We start from the raw sequence: 24,832 nt of genomic DNA, 5'->3' as shown, positions 1-24,832 counted from the left end.
TGCTTTCTAATTTAGAAAAGGTTTCTGCACATACCATCTTTACAACCATCTTATAAGGCAGGAATTATTACCTCCAATAAATAATAATGCTGACGTGCTCAGTGGTATCATTTGCCAGAGATCTGTTAAAGTTACAAAGAGAATACCAAGGCAAGTAAGCTGGAAGCAGCAGCCCTCAAAGAGATGTATTTCTAATTCCCAACCACGCCAGAGCTACCTCGGTCAGCACAACGGCCAGGGTGTCTGCGGAAACCACAGGGAAGGTGGAGGTAAGAGGGTGGGGAGGGGTAAGCAATGCTGAGAGGCAGGAAACATATCGGGTGGGGAAATAAGAGAAGACTCCTGAAGAAGGGATATGATTGAAGCTGGGCCTTAAATGATGGGTGGGAATTCAGGAAGAGGTCATAAGAAAGACCATTCTGGGCAAGGAGAGTACCATGAAATGAAAATAGAAATGCAGGATATACTGAGTGTTTCAATCGGAGTACAAGCACTGAGTTAGAGAGAAACTAGAGGTATAAGGGAAATAACAATTCTGCAACCAGGTCTTAAATTTCATGCCAAGAACTCCATTTTAGTCGGCAACAGGGCACCCTTAACAAAGCTAGAAGAGATACTACGGGGGCAGTTACAGGAGCAAATCGAGCCCTTTCACTGGAGCTCTCCGTGGCTGAAGGAGGATAGAGCACCACCCGCAGAAACCAGGAAGTGGGTATTTGTGGTGGTTGGTCCAGATAAGATGGTGTGTGATGGGTCAAACTAGGGCTGGGGCACCCAAAATGGAAGAAACAAGATGAAGTTGGGATGGTGGCCAGACCTGCCTAATGGGGTTGAGGGAGATGGTGCAAAAGGGAGGAACCAAATGGGACTTCAAAGAATTCAGTAGAAGCAGGTTTAGAGGAATGACAGAGATGATTGGTCTGCTTGCTCCTTAGCATCCTTAGGAAAAACATGTTCGTCAAATCAAACTTTCCCTCCAGAGCCACTCAAAGGGCTCATTTTTGAGCCATTGGTCCAGTTTGCATGAAACATGGGACTTGTCTCTCACACTTCCTGGAGTCACCACCTAAATTTCTGCTCCATCCTTAGCTGTGTGCCTGGCTTTGGTGAGATGCTAAAATCTACCTCTTACATATTATCCTTCAGAGCAGGAGAATGGAGGGATATCCATGATCCTTTTCTTTCTGAGGCACTAGCTTTGTCTCTGATGAAGAAATGTCATCTTTTCCTCTCTGTGGTTTTTTTGGTTATAATTATTATTATGTTATTCATTGTGGCTTTCCTCGGGATCCTTGCCATCAATCGTCAGACAGATGTCCTTCTCTATGGTTCTTCCTGTGTCCTGCTGTGTCACTGGCTAGTGACAAGCTGTGGCTAAGTTGTCAGCTCCCTAATTACAGGACACTCTAATTACAGACATGTTACACTTGCAAGGTATTATTACGGAGGCCCTGTCTGCCATCACCCAGAAGTGATCTAGCAAAATGTCATCACAATTGTTAGGGGACTGGTACAATGATATAAATTCTTCCATGCACCCTTGGTCTTGGGAATGCCCTTGCACTCTGGGGAGGGGTCAGCTGAGAGGATCCTGCTTTGTGGGCAAGAGTAAAACAGTTGGAAAGAGGGGAGAGCTGGAGACAAGAACAAGGGAAATGGAGAAGAGCCACCAAGGGCCGCTGAGCTAGAATCTTTAGGGCCATGGACTGTGGCATGGCAGAGTTTTTTGTGTCCCTCACCCTATTCAATCCTTGCCCTCCTCACCCTATGTGTTTGTTTCCTTAAACTTAATGACATTTGAACTCTTGTTATGTGGGGCTATCAGTGCTAGCAAGTGGAAAGTCTTATGGTTGTTCTACTCTGAAGAGACAAGAATAGATGCAAATCTGTTATGTGGAAGCCCTATATCACCCTGTCTGGAGGCATGTGTTGGATGCCCTCCAGGACAGAGCTAGGAAGGACAACCTCTACCCACCTGACCCCAGTGTGCTTCCAGGAAGGTTCCAAAAACAGGCCAGGGGTAGAAAAACTAAGAGAATGGAGGCTAGGGAGGGAAAAACTACCAAATGCCAGTCAGAGGCTGACTGTCAAGATGGAAAGATTACTCAGTGAGGAAAGTAATATTGGGTGCCTTCCTTTGGAGATTACTTTCTTTCTGGTAATGTCACTGGGAAGCCTTCCAGATAGGACTTCCTTCCAGTGTTGTAAAGCCTAAAGGATATCCTTCTAACTTCAGATGCCTGATATCTCAGGAAGATTAGGCTCCAACAGAACCTTCCAAAAAATTAACACCACCCATACTGGCTCACAAACAAAAGCTATGGCCAAATAGAGGGTGTTGATACAGTGGAGGAGAGCTTTGGACCCTCACAATGGACTTATTGGAACAGGTAAAGTAGCTTTTCTAAGGCCTCTGGGATCCCAAGATTGCTCTCAAGATCATTGGCACATCAATGTGTACAATGATGGAAGAACCCAGTCAGGCTGTGGGACTGCCTCTGCAGGTCACTATGTGTCAACAGAAATGAGAGTGACAAGGTTTAGAGCTGGTTTTCAGGCCATAAAACATACTAAGCAATGCAGAAATTAATTGAGCAGTGGGCCTTGGCAGTAGAGAACATTCAGTGATTCACTGATTCACTCATTCTTTCATTCAATAAAAAGCTCTTGAGCATTTACTACATGGAAGGCAGTGTGGAAGGTGTGGTGGCTCTAAGTGTGAGCTGAACAGTTGAGCTTCCAGAGCTTCTACCCTCCATGAGGGGCTCTACTTTGGAGCTCTACACTGATACCACCACCACCCCACACTGTATCAATCATACGAAAATGCACAGTCACACATTAAATATACATTGTTGCTATACAATTTTTGAAAGGATTTTCAAAATATTTATATTGAATATTGTTCAGAATAAAACATTCAGTTTGTTCCTGTGATTTAAATTCTATTTCTATACAGCTATATAAGAATTGAGTTTCAATCCACTGATAGCTGTATCATCAGTTCCTACATTTATTATTTTTAATTTTACAGCTTATTTTCAGACTCTGCAGGCCAACATCTTTCTTCTCAGGTTCCAGTTACAAAATTGACCCCTGAAAATATCAAATGCCCTTGATATCAGGTCTGTCACATGTAAGAGATTCATCAACCCCAATGGGCCCTCCTACTGTGGAACTTACCTGCTAATATGGGAAAGAAAATAACTACTTAATTATCTAATACTGTATATATTTTCAATTACAATAATAGCTAGGGAAGGGATGTATGGAATGTTCTATTAATATTTCACTCAAAACCTAACCTTGCCTAGGGAGTGTTAGGGCAAGTTTTCCTGAAGTAAGTGATAAACTCTGAGCATTGAAGGATAAGTAGAAACTAGAGGAAGAGGAATGAAGTCAGGAAGAATATTCCCGAAAGAGAGATCAGCATGTGCACAGCCCCAAAGGAGAGGAGGATCATGGGATGGGCCAGGGACTTGATTACAAATGGTGTGGGAGAGAGCGGTAGCTGGTGAGGTCAGAGAGGAGACAGGGGACCCACAGGCTACCAGAGGGATACTGGCCTCTATCTTACAAGCAATGGAAGTCACATATATTAAACCACAGATTTCTGTATTTTCTCAGAAAATTTTCTGGAACATAGCACTGAAGTGTCTTGGGAATATAGGTCTTTTTCTAATTTTACCTGAAATGTTATATGGGGTGCTTAGCTTTAACTATCACATTAAAGATTTTTGATAGTTAACCCAGGCCTATACACACTTATATTTGAGGACCTAGGCCCTGGAGGCCTTAAAGCAAAGAGCCTTCCATTTCAGGGATGTAAAATTGTTGGTAGACCTTCTAAAGTATCAGTTGACCTGTGAGCTCAGACCCCTGCAATATTCCTGTAATCTCTACCTTACTAATTAACATAAAACTCTTCAGAGTGTTCACATGTCATTGTTTGCTCAACTCTTCCCCTTTTCCCTTTGGGCAGTTGGACTCTATTTCCCAGCTTCCCTCTCCACTGGGTGCTGCCGTAGGAGTGATTTAAGACCATGGAATGTTGGTGGACCTGCACTGGATTGGCTTATAAAACCCTCCTATGTGCAGTTTTCCATGCTCTCTTTCCCCATTGACTGACTGAAGGTAGAGAAAACTCCAAGAGCCTCCAGAAGGATGGAGCCACAAGACAGGAAGATCTTGGGTCTCTAAGTGACCGTATGGAGCCCTTACCAGCCCACTTTGCACTGGAACATAAAGGAACAACTTTTGCATTACTCTTTTGTAAAGTTTATGTTGGTTGTTATAGCAGGTATCCTACCCTTTCTAGTATATTGGTAAAGGGGAATTACAGTTATCAAGTCTATAGGAAGGGTAATAAAATAAAATAAAAAATGTTTAATGACATAGAACCTGGAGCCAGGTACCTGTATTTGAATCTGACTCCTGCTACTTTCTAGCTCGGAGACTTTGGGCAAATTTACTTATATGTGTGCCTTAATTTTCTCCTATGTAAAATTGGGGTAATAATTTTACCTAACTCCTAGTTGTGTTGTGAGAGTTAGTATATATAAATTGCATAAACGCATGTCTCACCTGTCAAGAGCATCAATAACAGCTCTTCTGAGGCTGATACTTGAACATCCTGACTATGCATAAGCTGAGACATAGAACAGAAGGCTGTTAAAGATATAAGACCAGGCTTTGTCTTCACATCCAGATTATCCCTGGACCTTTCCTTCAGCCTAAAATGCCATCAATCTCTTTGATCCAGAGATGACGAACCTTAAAGAACCCCTGCAGCCCAGGAATGGGACATGATGTGAGGCTTAGATATGGCAGTGTTGCCGGGGGAGCCAAGTGCACAGCTCATTTCATCTTCTGTCACTTTGAGAGGGATCCCCAAAGCCTGCACTCTCTGAAGGATTCTCCTGACGGTCCCACCACCTCCCATAAGACCACAGGAGGAGAAGAGAAAGTTAGAATGTACATGGATCACCTTGTGCAGAGTGATATCACTAGGGTGAAGTAGTAGACCAATGGTTCCCCAACAATTTAAGTTCAAGATCTCCATTATAGTCTTAAAATTGATAATGGAAGGTCTCAAAAGTTTTTTGTTTCTGTGAGAAATATATATTGACATTTGCTATGTTAGGAATTAGAACAGAAAATGTTTACGTATTTTTAATTATTTTAAAATAAGAACAATGAACCCATTACGTGCTAACATAAATAACATTTTTAATGAAAAAGAACTATATTTCAAAAATAAAAAAATTAAGAAGAGTGGCATTGTTTTGTGTTTTTAAAAATTGCTTTAAGATCTAGCTTAAAGAAGATAGCTGGATTCTCAAATCTGTTGAGATATCTCACACCATATATACTCCAGAAACTCTACCAGACATTCATGTAAGATTGAGATTGAACAAAGCAAAGTCTTAAGAGTATTATAAAAGTAATTTTGTCTCTGTGGCCCCCAGAGTGAGATTTAGGGACTCCCAGGATCCCAGACCACATTTCAAGTGAAAGTGGTAGACCATGTCACAGTACCCACTGCTTGCTCAGGTCTCCATGGTTCTCACTATTGGTAGTAGGACTGGTGATATTAAATGCCTGTGTTTTCTTTTGAGTGATCATACATTATTGTGTCCTGGGGTACATGAGGCATACACATTATCGTCATTTGAAGAAGAAATTAAGGCATATAATCTTATTTGCTTCAACTAAGGTCATGCAGTAAATCTCTCTGGAAACTCAATCTTGGGTTTTCTCCTACCTAATCAAAATTCTTACTTGGTCCAGAAACTACATTGAAATGTCTGTTTATTCCACTGTTGGGTTGATAAATACAGATGATCTGAGTACAGCAAACCCTCCATAGGTAACCTCAGCTCCTGTCCAATCCCACAATGAGGTTATAGTTAGCATTTTTTATGCAGCCTAACAGAGCTCTAACTCCATGACTTGATAACCAGAGACAGATACTTTGTGACAATTTAATGAGAAATCTCGGAAAACAATGAATAGAGATGACTCAGTACACACTACAGCTGATCCTTGAACAACAGGGGTTTGAACTATGAGGGTCCACACTTACATGCAGATTTTTTTCAATAAATATATTGGAAATAATTTTTGAGATTTGTGAAAATTTGCAAAAATATTTTCTTTTCTCTAGCTTACTTTACTGTAGGAACACAGTACATAATACATATACATGTTAACAGACTATGTTATAAGTAAGGCTTTCAGTCAACAGAGGCTATTAGTTAAATTTGGGGGGAGTCAAGTTATACATAGATTTTTGACTGTGTGTGGGGTTAGCACCCCTAAATGCTGCATTGTCCAAGGGTCACCTGTACTTTCAAGAGTCTGTTAATTTCTCTAACTGAAATTTCCACCATCCTTTTCCCATTTCCTGTCACTCCATCTCTCCTTTCTCTCTTCTCTCACAGAGTCACTCAGAATTCCATTTTATTAAGGAGGAAATGTAGCTTCATTCTTAGTGTGTAATTCCCACTCTACAAAAGAAAACTCAGAGATTGGTGACTACTGCTGTTTCTTTGAATGCCCCTTAGAGAGCACAATTCATTTGGCCACCTTGGAAGAAAGAGCATAATTACAAAATTTATTTACTTCTGTCTTTCATTTCTACTAAGTATGACAGAACTGACCTCAGCCTTAAGAGCTTGGGGCAATCTAGAAAATCCTCTAATTTACACCCTGTGACTATGATACCACGTTTCCACTCCTACAGATACATTTATGTATCTTATATATAAAGAGGGTCTGTGAATTTCCCTACATGTAGTACTGCAGTCTGAAAGGTTTAAGTTGATGCTGCCATTCAAGCCTATATTGTGTTGCATATTTTATCAAGGCAAAGCAGATGAGCTCAATATATCTCTGTTTCACCTTCATATGTTTGGGGAAATTCTCACATCATTACTCTATCTTCTCTTCTTCAGGCTAAATAAGCTCATCATCTTCCTTAATTTGAAACTCACATTTTATTTTCTTTCCCTTTTATCATTTCCTGAGCTTTCCAAAGACCCCCTCCAATTCTTCCATATGCTTTTTTAAATTTGCAGACCCAAATTCCACCCAGCCTCTAATAAGGTTGACTTTTAACCATGTAGCATGCAATATATGGAATTATAATAATTAATTCATAATTTTTCCTCATTTCATACTGAGGAGATCAGCCATCAGTAACTTATTAATTTTAAGATTAAACTGACAGTTCCTCTTGTATATCATAGTGAACGTGCTACTAAAATTGGAAGGCAAAGAAACAGCCCTAGGGTGTTAAATGAATTCTTCTTTTATATTACTCAATGATGAATCTCAAATAAATACATGTACCACACTGAACTTTTTGTAGCTGAAGCTTTGGGACCATGTATGACTCCACTCAAAATCCCCTTGAAAGAAGAGGTCCAAGTGTTTATTTTTATAATATGCAGCCACAATCCCAGACACAGTGCTGTGGATCAAGGATGACCACTTGGCCTAAGGTCAACCAAAATTGCCAGACCAAAGATTAGCCAAATACTCTTACTTGAGAATTTGAACTCAGAATCACAGAAAAATGCAGTCAGTCCACGGTGGGTGATGGAGCACTAACATCATATAACTTGTGTCCTTTTAAGCCCTTTACACATGGTCAGCGTTGTTGGAAAGTAGAGACCAAGAGAAGCAAAAATGGGAGCATTCCCATGGTTGTTAACAAAGAGTTGAAGAAGGACAAAGAGAGAGCTTCCAGACTCAGCATCTTCCCTTGTCCTGTTCTCAGGAAGCTTGGCCACTTTTTGATTCCTGTGTCTGAATACTGTGTAATGTAAATGTACTACAATTCCCTTCTTTGCCATGAGCTAGTATGAAGCTCCGAGTCTGACATAGCCTTGGACATCCAAGACAACTCTGCCCCCATCTCCACTCCTCAGTGACAGAAGATGTTTTCAATGAGTCCTCCAGACACACACAGGAGGCTTTTCTGCTCCATTAACAATGCCAGTGCTCCAACAGTGACTTGGAAATAGTTTTTCTCATTACTAGGTTTGTTAATAGCCAGCATCCCCTCCTGTGGACTTCCAATTTTTTTCGTTAAAGTACAGTAGTTCCCCCTTATCCACAGGGGATATGTTCCAAGACCCCTAGTGGATGCCTGGAACCATGGATAGTACCAAACACTATATATTCCATGTTTTTTCCTTTATATAGACACTTATGATAAGGTTTGATTTATAAGTAAGCACAGTAAGAGATTAGCAACAATAACTAATCATAAAATAGAACAATGAGAACAATATGCTGTAATAAAAGTTATGAGAATGTGGTCCCTCTCTCAAAAGTCTTATTGTACTGCATTCACCCTTCTTATTCTTATGATGATGTGAGATAATAAAATGCCTGCATGATGAGATGAAGTGAGGGGAATGATGTAGGTGCTGTGACATAGCCTTAGGCTGCTACTGACCTGACAATATGTCAGAAGGAGGATCATCTGCTTCAGGACAACAGTTGGCTGCGGATAACTGCAGCCACAGAAAGCAAAACTGTGGCCAAAGGATCTACTGTATTCAGCAATTTGGCATAAGAAAAAAAAGAAACTGGGGCAAGAATACTTCTAAACACTTTTAGAAAAGTCTGTCTTCTTTGCCATCCACTTAAGTGCATACTTAACTAGTTAATTAATGGTTCTTGATGAAGAAACCTTCAGTGGATAATTCCACTTACTACTATGTAGACAAGGCAATAAAGGAGTTTAAGAATTAAAATTAGGAAAGAGTGAATATTTAGTACAGGAGAGTCAAGTAGGATTTTGGAAGGAGGTAGATTTTGATGTTGTACCAAGGTGCTTTAGAAGTTACTAATTTTTTTAAAGAATATGAATACTCTGTAATTAACCCTTTGCTTACTTTTCCTAACCACTGTATGTGTGTTTTATTAAAAGCATTTTAAACACAGAAAATTAAAAAAAAGAATCATCCAGATGAAATGATGTGTGTGAAATAGGAAAAAGCATACTAAGCAGAAAAAGAACAATGAATACAACTTAATATGCTCAGATGATAAAATGATTGGAACATGGATAGTGGGAGGAACATTTGGGGATATCTGGTAGGTTTTTTAAAAGTCAATAACATAAGTTGTAGGGAGAACAGGACGGTATATGCAGCATAAGAAAGAGTATTCACAGCAGTGTCCTCTCTGTCAGAGTGGGGGTATGGAAGCTTGGCTGGAATGTGAATATCAGGCAAAATAATGAGAGACCTTAAGTGCCAGGCTCATGAGTTTTAAACTAATCTGAAACCCAGTTGGTATAAAATTTGGAAGAGAAATGGTATGTCCTTTCACTTGGAGAAAAATTGACTTGGGTTCCTTACCCTTGAATGGGAGAGAGTAAAAGCAGTAAATAGCGAGGATTAAAGATGGCAGCATGAGAGGTGAGACAGAAACTTACTCCCAAAACCACATATAATATGAAAATATAGCAAATACATCAAATCCTGAAAGAGCAACAGGAAAGAAGGCTGCAGCAGACTGACTACACCTGGGGACACCAGCAGACCTCAAGGAAAAGGGTAAAGTACCAAAGCTGTGATTCAAAGGGACCCAAGCCCTTCCCCGACCCCAGATCACAGGAGGGAAGAAGAGAAACAGAGTAGGGAGGGGGTGGAGGCCTAGGATTGCTGAACACCCAGCCCTGGAGATATGCTCTGTGAACACAAACCTACATTACATGGTGCTCTGGACATTAGTGAGGTTGGAAAGCTAAGACAGGCAGAATACTGAGAGAGAATGAGATTTCAGCCACTTGTGGAAAACAGGGATCAACATCTGGCACTCTGGAACAAAAGAAAGGGAGGCAGTCTGACAGCCTTCCTAACAGCAAGAGGGCTGCTAAAGGGCCAAGGATTGCACAGAGCTTGCTGCTTAGGAGAAAGGACAGGGGGACAAAATTGTCTGGGCTCACTCTGCCCAGCAGGTTGGGAACTTTCAGGAGCTTGAGGCGCTCCATCCATCTGGCTAGCAATGCAGCTACAAGCACCCCCCCCCCCCACCATGATATGCAGGCTGCTGCACCTTCCTCCTGGCTGGCACCAGCTTTCAAACCGTCTGCCACCACCATTGTGTCAGAACAGCCAGAGGATGTCCATGTCTATGGCAGCAACAAGTGCAAAGCATAGAGGTTTATCCCTGTGTGCTTGGCTTAATGGCCCTGGCAGTAGAGACAGGCATTACAGCTGAGAAGCAAGAAAGAGCTCTTTCCTCCCAACAGGCACCAGTGCCACTTGCCTGCAACCCCCACCATCACTCCAGGGGCTAAGCAGCTCCAGAGAGTAGAACTTCTGGGCACTAGAGGGTGCCAGAAGAAGAAGAGAGAGAAAAAGGGATAGAAAGTGTCTTTGAGAAGGTAATGGCTGAAAACCTCCCCATTCTGGGGAAGGAGATAGTCTCTCAGGCCATGGAGGTGCACAGAACTCCCAACACAAGGGACCCAAGGAAGATAACACCAAGACGTATAATGATTAAATGGCAAAGATCAAGGATAAAGACAAAATATTAAAAGCAGTCAGAGAGAGAAAAGAAGAAACATACAAACGAAAACCCATTAGGCCATCATCAGACTTCTCAACAGAAACCGTACAGGTCAGAAGGGAGTGGCATGATATATTTAATGCAATGAAGCAGAAGGGTCTCGAAACACGAATACTCTATCTGGCAAGATTATCATCTAAATTTGAAGGAGGGTTTAAACAATTTCCAGATAAGCAAAAGCTGAGAGAATTTACCTCCCACAAACCACCTCTACAGTGTATTTTGGAGGGACTGATATAGATGGAAGTGTTCCTAAGGCTAACTGTCACCAGAGGAAATAAAACCACAGTAAAGAAAGTAGAACAATTAATTACTAAGCAGATGCAAAATCAAATCAACTACCCACAAAGTCAGTCAAGGGATAGAGAAAGAGTACAGAATATGATACTTAATATATAAAGAATGGAAGAGGAAGGAAAAGGAAGAAGAAGAAGAAAAAAGAACCTTTAGATTGTGTTTGTAAAAGCATACTAAATGACTTAAATTAGACTGTTAGATAACAAGGAAGTTACGCTAGAACCTTTGGTAACCATGAATCTAAAGCCTACAATGGCAATAAGTACATACCTTTCGATAATCACCCTAAATGTAAATGGTCTGAATATACCAATCAAAAGACATAGGGCAAGATTCGTCTATATGCCGCCTACAAGAGACTCACTTCAAACTCAAAGACATACACAGACTAAAAGTGAAGGGATGGAAAAAGACATTTCCTGCAACTAATAGGGAGAAAAAAGCAGGATTTGCAGTACTTGTATCAGACAAAACAGACTTCAAAGCAAAGAAAGTAACAGGAGACAAAGAAGGACATTACATAATGATAAAGGGGTCAATCCAACAAGAGGATATACCCATTACAAATATGTATGCATCCAACACAGGAGCATTTACATATGTGAAACAAATACTAACAGAATTAAAGAGGGAAACAGAATGCAATGCATTCATTATAGGAGACTTCAACACTCCACTCACTCCAAAGGACAGATCACACAGACAGAAAATAAGTAAGGACACAGAGGCACTGAACAATCCATTAGAACAGATGGACCTAACAGACATCTACAGAACACTCCACCCAAAAGCAGCAGGATACACATTCTTCTCCAGTGCACATGGAACATTTTCAAGAATAGATTATGTACTTGGCCACAAAAAGAGCTTCAGTAAATTCTGAAAGATTGAAATTGTACGAAGCAGCTTCTCACACCACAAAGGTATGAAACTAGGAATAAATTATGCAAAGAAAATGAAAAAATCCACAAACACATGGAGAAATAACAACATGCTCCTAAATAATCCATGGATCAATGACCAAAAAAAAACAGAGATCAAGCAATATATGGAGACAAATGACAACAATAACTCAACACCACAAAACCTGTGGGATGCAGCGAAGGTCATGCTAAGAGGGAAGTAGTATATTGCAATACACGCTTACCTCAGGAAAGAAGAACAATCCCACATGAACAGTCTAAACTCACAATTAATGAAAGTAGAAGAAGAACAAATGAGGCCCAAAGTCAATACAAGGAGGAACATAATAAAGAGTAGAGCAGAAATAAATAAAATCTAGAAGAATAAAACAGAAGAAAGAATCAGTGAAAGCAGGAGCTGGTAAATCAAGAAAATAAATAAAATAGATGAACCCCTTTGAGAAAATAGATAAAACAGATAAGCCAGACTTACCAAGAAAGAGTCTACACACACCAACAGAATCAGAAATGAGAAAGGAAAAATCACTATGGACACCACAGAAATACACAAAATTATTAGAGAATTCTATGAAAAATTATATGCTAACAAACTGGATAATCTAGAAGAAATGGATGACTTTCTAGAAAAAGACAACCTTCCAAGACTGACCCAGGAAGAAAGAGAAAATCTGAACAGACCAATTACCAGCAACAAAATTGAATTAGTATTCAAAAACTACCTATGAATGAAACGCCTGGTCCAGATGGTTTCACTGCTGAATTTTATCAAACATTTAGTGAAGACCTAATACCCATCCTCCTTAAAGTTTTCCAAAAAGTAGAAGACAAGGGAATACTTACAAACTCATTCTACAAGACCAGCATCAGTCTAATACTAAAACAAGACAAAGACACAACAAAAAAAAGAAAATTACAGACCAATATCCATGATGAACATAGATGCAAAAATAGTCAACAAAATATTAGTAAACCAAATTCAAAATACATCAAAAAGATCATCCATCATGATCAAGTAGGATTTATTCCAGGGATGTGAGGATGGTAACATATTCGATAATTCATCCACATCATCCACCACATCAACAAAAAGAAGGACAAAAGCCACACAATCATTTCCATAGATGCTGAAAAAGCATTCAACAAAATTCAACATCCATTCATGATAAAGACTCTTGACAAAATGGGTATAGAGGGCAAGTACCTCAACAAAATAAAGGCCACATATGACAAACCCACAGCCAACATCATATTTAACAGCAAGAAGCTGAAAGCTTTTCCTTTAAGATCGGGAATAAGACAAGGATGCCCACTCTCCCCACTGTTATTCAACATAGTACTGGAGGTCCTAGCCACAGCAAACAGAAAACACAAAGAAATGAAAGTCATCCATATTGACAAGGAAGAAGTTAAACTGTCCCTGTTTGCAGATGGCATGATATTGTACATAAAAACCCTAAAGAATCCACTCCAAAACTACTATATCTAATATCTGAATTCAGCAAAGTTGCAGGATACAAAATTAATACACAGAAATCTGTGGCATGTCTATACACTAACAATGAACTACCTGAGAGAGAAATCAGGAAAACAATTCCATTCACAATTGCATCAAAAAGAATAAAATACCTAGGAATAAACCTAACCAAGGAAGTGAAAGACCTATACCCTTAAAACTACAAGACACTCATGAAAGAAATTAAAGAAGATACCAATAAATGGAAATACATCTCATGCTCATGGATAGGAAAATTCAATATTGTCAAAATGCCCATCTTGCCTAAAGCAATCTACAGATTCAATGCAATTCCTATCAAAATACCAATAGCATTTTCAATGAACTAGAGGAAATTGTTCTAAAATTCATATGGAACTACAAAAGACCCCAAATAGCCAAAGTAATCCTGAGAAGGAAGAATAAAGCAGGTGGGATTACACTGCCTGACTTCAAGCTCTACTACAAAGCCACAGTAATCAAGACAATTCAGTACTGGCACAAGAACAGACCCATAGATCAATGGAACTGAATAGAGAGCCCAGATATAAACCCACACATACATGGCCAATCAATATATGATAAAGGAGTCATGGATATACAATGGGGAAATGACAGCCTCTTCAACAAATGGTGTTGGCAAAACTGGACAGCTACATGTGAGAGAATGAAACTGGATTATTGTCTAACTCCATACACAAAAGTAAATTTGAAATGGATTAAAGACCTGAATGTAAGTCATGAAACCATAAAACTCTTAGAAGACAACTTAGGCAAAAATCTCTTGAATATAAACATGAGCAACTATTTCCTGAATGCATCTCCTTGGGCAAGGGAAACAAAAGCAAAAATGAACAAATGGGACTACATCAAGCTAAAAAGCTTCTGTACAGCAAAGGACACCATTAACAGAACAAGAAGGCATCCTAAGGTATGGGAGAATATATTTGTAGATTACATATCAGACAAGGGGTTATCATCCAAAATATCTAAAGAACTCACATGCCTCAACACCCAAAAATCAAATAACCCTATTAAAAATGGGTGGAGGATATACACAGACACTTCTCCAAAGAAGAACTTCGGATGGCCAACAGACACATGAAAGGATGCTCCACATCGCTAATTATCAGGGAAATTCAAATTAAAACCACAATGAGGTATCACTTCACACCAGGTAGAATGGCCAGCATCGAAAAGACTAGAAACAACAAGTGCTGGCGAGGATGTGGAGAAAGGGGAACCCTCCTATATTGCTGGTGGGAATGTAAGCTGGTTCAACCATTGTGAAAAGCAATATGGAGGTTCCTCAAAAAACTAAAAATAGAAATACCATTTGACCCAGGAATTCCACTCCTAGGAATTTACCCAAAGAAAACAAGTTCTCAGATTCAAAAAGACATATGCACCCCTATGTTTATCACAGCACTATTTACAATAGCCAGGATATGGAAGCAACCTAAGTGTCCCTCAGTAGATGAATGGATAAAAAAGATGTGGTACATATACACAATGGAATACTACTCATCCATGAGAAGAAAACAAATCCTACGATTTGCAACAACATGAATGGAGCTGGAGGGTGTTATGTTCAGTGAAGTAAGCCAGGCGGAGAAAGACAAGTACCAAATGATTTCCCTCATTTGTGGAGTGTAACACAAAGCAAAACTGAAGGAACAAAACAGCAGCAGACTCACAAACTACAAGAAGGGACTAGTGGTTACAAAAGGGGAGGGGTGGAGGAGAGTGGGTGGGGACAGAGGAGGAAGGGGATTGAGGGGTATTATGATTAGTACACATGGTGTGTTGGGGTTCACGAGGAAGACAGTGTAGCACAGAGAAGACAAGTAGTGACTCTGTGGCATCTTACTACACTGATGGACAGTGACTTCAGTGGGGTGTGTGGGAGACTTGATAATATGGGTGAATGTAGTAACCACAATGTTTTTCATGTGAAACCTTCATAAGAGTGTATATCAATGATGTGTTTTAATTTTAAAAAGTTAAATTTAAAAAAAGCAGTAAATAGCAACATTAGGAGATGCCTGTGGAAAATGGGCTGATATGATGAAAACCTATACCAGGATGAGGGGGGTGGGAATGAAAAGAAAGGGGAGACTCTGAGCAACACTGTAAATCAAGACTAATGTGTTTGGTGATTGCTTTGGTATAGGGAAAAAAGGAAATGGAGAAATTCCGAAGTTTATTCATCTGACTAATTATTCAACAAATACATAGCAACAAATATATATTCTCTGAGTCTGTTATATCACAGGAGAGTCTTATCTGTTAGCAACCACAACTGAATCTAGTTACCTTAACACACAAAGAGGATTCCTCATCATTCGAGGTGCTCACACCATCAGTGAGCAGTGGAGGGTCAGGCTTAGATAAATGACAGACCCCAAAGCGCCCTGTAGCAGTCTTTCCAACCGGAGTTTCACGAGACCCTTAGGCTCCACTGCCTTATAGTGCACATTACATATAAGGACTGAAGTCCTCTCCTATGCATCCAGAATGGTACTGGTCATGTGCCATGTTTGGCAGAATTGTGAAAATCGTCATTCAAATCATTTTCAGTTTCTGTGGTTCAAATGAGGTACTGCAATTGAGAAAGGCTGTGTGGAGCCTGGGCGAAGACACTGCAGATGGTCTTGTACCACTGCCTTTGTTACCAAATTACTGTTTCACTTGCTCAAGATTTAAAGTCTCAGGAGTATGGGGAGACTTCAGGTATCAGGGAAGGCTTTAAAAAGAGATGCTAAAGGGCATCTTGAAGAAAATCAAGAATTTTGGCACGTCTAGCAAAAAAAGAGATCATCATGTACAAAGACAGAGGCTGAAAGGGCTTGGCACATTTGGGAAATGGTGAGAAGGACAATGCGTTGGGGATAGTGAGCCTGGGGACTGAGGCCAGAAGATGAGATGGGCAATGTGAACAGGCCGGGAGGAGCCTGATATGCTGTCAGAAGTTTAGCCCTTACCCTCTAGGTCCCAGAAAGTGACTGAAGGTAGTAAAGCCTGATAATGACATGATCAGACTGGGTCACAACAGGAATATGATGGAAGATGAGTTATAAGAAGGAAAGATTGGAAGAAGAAGGAAACCACTATATATATGATATGTCAGTGGCAGTGAGTTATTCAGCCATAAACCTATGTATATACATCAAGACTCAAAATGGTTAAGTGATTAGTGTAGACATGCACAGCTTGCCAGGGGCGAGTGGAGACTGAAACCACCAGGAAGCAAGAATACCATCCGGGAATGAACTTCAAGCATCCAGGTGATAAATGAGAAAGGAGTGGTGGCAGCAGTGAGGGGGAGACAATGTAGGAATGATAACAAGGCTCAGAGAAGGGTGGTGAGTTACCCTTACCTGCTATGTGTGACACAAAACCCCCATGAAATGCAGAAAGAGCAGAAGGAGCCCGATACATGTGTCACAAAACCCCCATGACTGAAGGACAGGAGGAAGAGAAGGAAGAGGCCAGGACAGGGAGACACTCAGCACAGAGGGCAGAGTGCGGAAAAGAGTCAGCAGAGGAGCGGGAAGGGGATATCTTGGTGCAACACCATGGGGGTGACATACAACACTGAAAAGGGACACTTAAGAAAGAAAAAGTAATCACTGAGGCCAGAGGCATCCATCCCAAGGAGACACATCTCATTTCTTTTCCCCCAAATCCCTCAGATCCCAGTCTCATGTAAAAAAAAGAAACAACACTTTTCATGTTGTTCATATGACATAGAATAACCTCATCTCATTGCTTCTTTGTGTTAAGATGTTTTATTTACTCTCTAGGATATGTATTCTGACAGCAATAAAAGTATACTAGAGGTAATTAGTTATAACCCTATTGTTTGGCCTTGTCTACTACCTTCAGGAATCTACCCCAAGGAATAACTTAAAAATGTATTCCAGACTGGTTATAGCTATGTTGCCCATACAATAAACAAATAAAGCAGAAAATACACCTGACAAGTGAGCCAAGCTGGGATATGGTTACATGTACTATGTACCACAAAACACTGCACTGTGGATCAAGTAGACACACAGAAATATTTACATGAATTAAGGAAAAAGGAAAAAAACAAAATGAAAACCATGAGTGGACCAGAATAAGAACTGGAAAGGGGTCATAGAATCTTAGATATACATAAGATTCAATTTCAAAAGGTATTTTAAAAGTATATTTTACTACAATAAAACAAAACAAAATGTTATTTTATATTTTTATTCTCCATTACATAGCTATTTCTATGTTTGCTTTAAAGATGGCTAAGTGGTGAACGCAAATAAAAATGTAAATGAGTTATTTCTGGCGTGTTGGTACAATGAGAAAAGAAATTTCATTCATTGGATTAAACTGCCATAGACAGTATAGTTAAATGCCACTGAGTAAATAAGCGGCTTTTTACTTGATAAGGTTCACAACATACTACCCCAAAAGATGGGACTTCGGCACACTGAAAGTTTTAAACTGAAGGAGTTTGAGTAGACGGCAGAAGAGGGGAGGTGGCCCTCACATGAGCGGTGCCCTGTGCCTTGTCCAGAGGAATGAGCAGCCTGATCTCCAAAGACAAAGGGACACAGAGGAATCCCCACAAACAGGCCTTGCTCGGTTTCCCCCAGGTTACTACAATTTCCTTGTACTCTTCCTCCGCCACTGTTCATGCCCCATCAAAACCAGCACAGAAGTACACAGATCTGTTTCCTTGGGTGGTCTTTTCCTTATAAACGCTCCCATAGCATGTAAACCCTGTATTAATAAACTCGATTATACTTTCCTGTGGTTACTCTGCCTTCGTCAGTTTACTTTTCGGACCCGGCCAGGGACCCTAAGAGAATCAAGGAAAACCTTTTCCTTCCCTACATATTCTTATGAGCAAAAAGTCAAGAGAGCCTGGTAAAATAATAATTCAATGAAAAAAAGATGAGGTTGAAATTTAGATGAACAGTTAAAGACTAAAAATATGATTTTATTACGAACTTTTCTGCCAAGTAATATTGAGCTATATTATACAAATTAGCAAATAATTAGAACAACTCAGGAATAGAGAGATTTATTCATTTATTGTGAAATGGGAATTCATGTTTATCTGATACTAACCATGAGAATTATCACAAAACATTCTCTAGAAGAACAGAAGCACAGAATTTTTAAAAAAACTTTGTGCCTGTTTCCCGCCCTCAAAGACATAGAAGAACCTGTTCACAAAAACAGTAAACAAGGGAAAACAGTTCAAATTTAAGAAAGGAAGAGATGACTGACTATTTAGAAAAATGAGAAGAGTGACAGTTCAAAGCAAAGAAGAAAAATGGTTAACAGGAGGAAAAAATATTACAAAAAGGCTCTGTAGCATATACCAGGCTACAGGAAGCAAGATATTTTAAAGGTAAGCTTGAGAACAAGAGCTTGTGAAAGAAAATTCCCAGCTGGTGGCATAGCAGAAGTGAAAAAATGTTTTAAAAAGATGCAGAGATTAAAGGACAGGAAAACACTGGAGCCATTTAAAGTTATATGTATAATTTAGTGTTCTCTGGGCAATTATTTTATCTTTCCAAAAGAAAAAAACTGCTTCATAAGTCCAAATATCTACATAAATGTCCTTAAATTGCCCTGGTATCTCATTTACTGCAATATAGTATTTTTCAAGATTCCTGGTTGCAAATGACAGTGTTCCAACTCAGACCAGCCTAAATTCAGAAAGGAATGAATCTGTTCATTGTGTAAGTCCCCACAGGGGTCCACGTTCTAATCACCAGAATCTGAAAATATGTTTCATTATATGGCAAAAGGGACTTTTACTGATGTGATGAAGTTTAGAGTTTTGAGATGGAGTGATCATTGTGGATTATCTGGGTAGGCCCAATGGAATCACAAGGGGCCTTATATGGGAAGCAGGCAGTAGAGTCAGAAAAAGAGGTGTGATGGCACAAGCCAAGGTCGGAGCGGTGAGGAGCCAAAGAACACAGGCAGCCCCTAGAAGGTGGAAAAGGCAAGAAAATGGCTGCTCCCCCTAAAGTCCCCAGAAGGAGCATAACCCTGCAGAGCCATATTATACTTCTGACCTCCAAACTACCAGATAATGAATATGTGTGGCTTGAAGCCACTTTGTTATGATTCGTAACAGCAGCAATAGGAAACTAATACACTCATGTAACTAGGAAATTCAAGGATTATAACTAACTTCCAGCCCATTTTAATCCAAAGGTTCACCTGATGTTGTGAACCTGTCTAGTACAATAATCTCTAAGCAATGCTTTCCTCTGTACTAGTCTCATTTTCAGGCATTTCCTCCCCACATGGTAGGAAAGATAAGCACAGGTAGTTCAAAGCTTTCCTTGTCTTTAATGAACGGGGCTCGCTTGAGCTACCCTACGTGGTGGCCCTGCTTAAGGCAAGCAACCTTAGAAGAAAAGCAAGTTTTTTTTCCCCACTAAACTCCAGAAAAACCCAAGGAGGAATCTGACTGCCTTGGCATGGGTCCCACCTTTCCTTGAACCAGTTATTTAGACAGAGGTATACAGTATTTTGGCCAGGTCTTGGTCCTCTCACCCTTGTGTTTGGAGAGACGGGGATGGGGAAGTGTCAGGCCCAGAGAAGCCACATGGACTTGGGTCCCCACAAGAAAGACAGAGCTATCACTGGGTACAAGCATACTGTTTAAAAAACACATATTTGATATTTGATCAAAAAAACAAGAACTGATGTGGCAGCTTCCTTTGAAATATACAATTTAAGACATTATAAGCTGAAAACAATACTCCAGATTTTAACCACATGTCTTGCTTCATTAATGCCCCTGACCCACCCCCTCCCCATTTGTATATGGCACCTAAAATTCGACCTATTCTGTATTAATAAATGAGTTTGGTAACTCAGCAGTAAGGACAGTTATTACATAAATAATGGGTAAAAAAATTGCAGAATACAATGTCTCAGTGGCACTGTTTTCCATCCAAGGTGGGGTTGCCCCTACCTTGGTAATGGTTACTGTTCAAAGGGGGCTTGGGACACGAGGGTGTCAGAATTCCAAAGAGCTGATGGTTGGTAGAATCTGAGGAGTGTGTCTCCTCCTGAATTTATTGATCTGTTATCACTATGTTTTCCCTTCCTGCTTTGAAAGGTCTGGTGATGTCCAAGGAAAATGGGGTGGGGGGGGGTGATGGTTTCATGGAAGGCAGGGGAGCCCAAAACAACAAAGTGCCCCTCAGGGTATAGCCCCCAGAGAAGCGTCTTATAAAGCAATTAAAATGTGCTCACTCTTTTCAAGGTGTCTTCAAATCTCAGGTGAATGGAAACAACTGTGGTGTGAATGTAGGATGGGAAAAGATTTTTTTACTTTACGCACTTCGGGGATAGCATAAAAGTTGATGTATTACTACAGAACCCTCAGCATCTCGATCAGCCTCCCACAGGTCCTGGCACTTAGGAGGCGCTCAAAAAAACCTACACTGAATGAATGAACTGGGCTTCACAGTGTCACCCTTTCTCACTTGCTGAATTAAACTTAGCTTGAAGGCTAAACAAAAGGCAAAACTCTTATTTTTCATTCTGGTTCTGTATTTTTATTATCATCAACAGTCCTGTGATGTTTGTTTCTTTCAGATATTACATTCATGTTATGAGTCCAAAGACAGGGGTTAAGTGAAAGATTGAAGGAGCTACACACAACCAGTGATGCTGATGTTACTAAAGCTACAAGTAAACATACACAGGCACGTACACACACACGCACACACGGAGGGTATTCAAGTTAGTACAAATTCTAAATGTCTAAGATAATGCAGATTGGAATACAGCCAGCAAAAATGTCATTTTCTGGCTTAATGGAGAGATTAATAAATCAAATTCATGAATTATATATGAAGTCTCATCCAGGATCTCAGTTATTTTTAGTCCAGAAAAGTAACATGATGCTGCAGGTACAGTTCGTGCCAACACCGTAAGTGGAGGAGCAAATACCAAGGAAAGCAGGGCTGCGATGTCTCAATCAACAAAAGCAGAGACAAAAACGCAGCATCCTTGGGAAAGGAGAGACAGCTTTTTTCATGTGCAAGCACAGAATGGCAAATGCGGTAGAAGGAATCACAAATGTGAGGAGGGGACTCCACCGGCATACTGATAACTATGCAGGTAACCGAACTCTGTCTTAACGTGTGTTTGCTTGTTAAGTGATGACGGTGAGGTGTGGCTGGAATTTAACTTCCCCTACACTAAAGAAGGCCACCATCTGAACAAAAATGAAGGCTAGCTGGCACCAGACAAAGCTATATCAAGTGTGGAGACTAAAGAGGAGTCCACACACTCAAATTCAAACCCTGGGTCTGCCACTTACTCTCTGTGTGTCCTGGACAAGTAAAGTAGTTCAACTTCTAAAAGCTTTAGTTTACCTGTCTGTCAAATGAAAACAATACATGTTTATCACCAAGTTCGGGGAAGGATTCAGTGAATGGTGTCTAGTATATAGCAGTGCTCGATACACAGTTAACACATGATTCTCAGAAATAAAATATTACAAAAGCGAAGATAAGTGCATGTGTGTGCCCCCACATTCATGTTTAAAATCACTAGGAAACTTAACTATGTATGTGTGCATGTATAAACCCTACAGGATATGGATTAAGAGGTTTCAGCAGATACACTACATGACACAAGTGCAGGCCCCATAGACATTGAATAGCTTGACAATCACATAAGGAAGTTTGCTATTCAATGGAGAAGACAACTCTAAGAAGACTAAATCTATGATCTATTGTCTCACCACCTTCCCCTGGCCTTTAGCGCCATAGGTACTAGACCCAGAAGCAGCCCCGCCCACTAATTACCATAATTAAACCTCAGTGTGAGGAGGCAGATCACTAATCAAGCTCCCAGAGACCTACGGAGGGAAGAGATTAAAAACAACATCTATCTATTGGAAGAACACTCACCAAAATGTAAACTCTATGTCTGGCTGGTAGAATATAGGTGATTTTTGATTTTCAACCTTTTTTTTAGGTTTAGAGATAATTTATGAATTTTCACATATATATATGTATATGTGTGACTTCTGCATTAAGAAACAGAAGATGCTTAAGTAGTACATCCTTATTTTACCTAAGGGGGAGGAAGAGGCATGGGCCTGCAAACTACAATGGGCCCCGTTTCTGTATATAAAGTTTTATTGTAACACAGGTACCTTGTCCCCCTTTGCTTAAGCATTGTCCATGGCTGTTGTGGCATCACAAAGGCAGGGCTGAGTAGCAGCTACAGAGACCTCAAGGCCCACAGAGCCTAAAATGCTATTTGGCCCTTCACACTTTGCTGACCCAAGTTAGTCGAAGGAAATTCTCAAGCAAGGCCTGCCATTTTCAAGCACTTATTATCACAGGGGGCCACTCCCTGCCTGTGATGGCTGGAATGAGTCATTTGAAGAAAGAAAGAAAGGAAGAGAGGAACTGAGGAAGGAAGGAAGATACATTGGTTCATCTTTATTGAGTTTTTACTCTGCAGCAGGCACTCTTCTAAGTGCCTTACGTATATAAACTAATTTAGTTTTCATGACAGCCCTGAAATACAGATTCTATTACCATTGCCATGTTACCAATAAGGATATCGAGGCACTGTGACGCATTCAACATCACTCATAGGATTTGACAGGAACAGAACCCAGGAAATCTGAGCTCCAGACCTGTGCCCGCAACCACGGAACTTAATGACAAACAAGAGTTTCCCCACTGCATCTCTAAGACACCTTAGTCTTCTAAAATTTAGATTTTTATGTTGTAGTTTTTTATCTTGAAAAATATGTCAAGCCGTGGTTTTCCTTAAGACAGAGGTCACCAACTCCTGGCCCACCTGTCATGTCTTCCATGGCTATGTTTTTGACCACATAGGGCTTGAGAAAAACTAGAATTCAAATTCCTGTGATTGGATATGTCCTCCCCACCCTACTGCAGATGGCTCCTCCCTGACATGTCACAGGCAGCTGCCACTCACCTTTACCTCTCCCCTTGGCCCAGGAAGGCATGTGACACTGCCCTAAGACCGGTAAAGGCCGGCTGGCTGATGAGTACCTGAGCTGTATGGCATGATGGCGGTCCTGCCTTGAGTCACGCTGAGACGATTCTCTGAACGTGAAGAGGGGAGTGGGGGACTGAGAGTGGGAGAAGAGCAAATGTCTGTCTGAAAGTTTGCTCCTTCTGGGCCAGCTCAGAGGCTCCTTGAGGGAGAAAAGGGGGCGACAGAAGGGAGAGGAAAACGAGAGTGGCACCAGGGGGCCGCAGCACAGGGGGTATCTCAGCACTTCCCGGACACCTCCTGGGGCAGCCCCAGAGCTCAGTGGGAGAGGGGGCTGTGCTGCATGCTGAAAACATTCTCATGTATAAATTGATAAGTGATGCACCACAAGACAGGACAAATAAGGAAAAGGCCATGACCTTGCAAGTGGAATGCACTCTCAAAGTACCCCCTCCCCTTCTCCAGGGACAGCATCACTGTGCACACCAACCAAGCCTGTCCAGAGGTTTTACCAAGTCACTCTTCAGAGCAATCGTCGTGACCATAAGAAAATCTGGTAGGGCCCTATTTCTGGGGAAAGATGCTCCAGCAAAAACTGTCATTCAGTTTCCAGGGTCTCAGAAACCGCTGCCCTCCAAAACACCCATTGATTCTGAGCAATCCACAAGCCCTAGGTTCAGAACTCTTGCTTGAGAACATCAACACACACAAAAAAACAAACTGTATTCCCTCCTTGTTTTGAGCTCACAGAATGACTGGGAAGGTGAAACATGTTGTAATGCAGCAGAGAAACTGTGCTATTAAATTTTCCAAAGAGCTCACATTTATGTGCACCAAACAGGAAAAGCCAGTGTCTAAATGTACAGTCTATCGCCCTGAACACAATGGAGACTCAGGAGGGACAGAGTCATTTTCAACCTTTTATGATTGAAAATGGGGGGGTAAGTCCTGCTGGAATTACTTCTTATCACTTGTACAAAGACACATATATACACATCATGGGACACCTTGAATCAAACTTAGTAATAGCTTTGGTTTTCAAGATTTTATTCTACCTCTGGTATGTTTTCTTACACACACACACACCATCACACTTGCAGTTGGGCCTCTCTCCCCTATAGATTGATAGGTTAGATGTGCTCAGATGCTATAGATAAGCTTGACTTGAGAACTAAGAAAATCAAGTTAATTTCAAGACCCATTTTTACACATATAAGGGTAGAAATAGAGACATGGGACAAGGCAGAGGCCAGCCCCACTGCAGCTCTGCCGTGATCACTTCAGCTGGGAATACCGTGGTGGCCTCTGTCAGTCACACTTCAAAAAGGACATAGATTAGTTCTCATGTACCCATACAGAAGCATGAACTATAGTCCCTAAGAACAACATTTGTGAACACTATGGTAGACACTATTCACTTACACACACGACAACTGGAAAATAAGGACTAATATTTTTAAAGTATCTATCTGGGTAGTAGGATAATGGGTGACTTTCTTCCTTTCTCCTTTCGTTC

At 40.6% G+C, this 24,832-nt stretch overlaps 1 protein-coding gene across 1 annotated transcript in view; it reads right to left on the bottom strand.

The window, feature by feature from the left end:
- The window catches only part of FRMPD4 (FERM and PDZ domain containing 4), a 751,103-nt gene that overhangs the window by 523,022 nt on the left and 203,249 nt on the right, over positions 1 to 24,832 (bottom strand). The window lies entirely within an intron of this gene.

Source organism: Manis javanica, chromosome X (assembly GCF_040802235.1).
Source record: "Manis javanica isolate MJ-LG chromosome X, MJ_LKY, whole genome shotgun sequence".
NCBI classification, from domain to species: domain Eukaryota; kingdom Metazoa; phylum Chordata; class Mammalia; order Pholidota; family Manidae; genus Manis; species Manis javanica.
The sequence above is the reverse complement of the archived record's forward strand: the minus strand, read 5'-3'. Positions and strand labels throughout refer to the sequence as shown.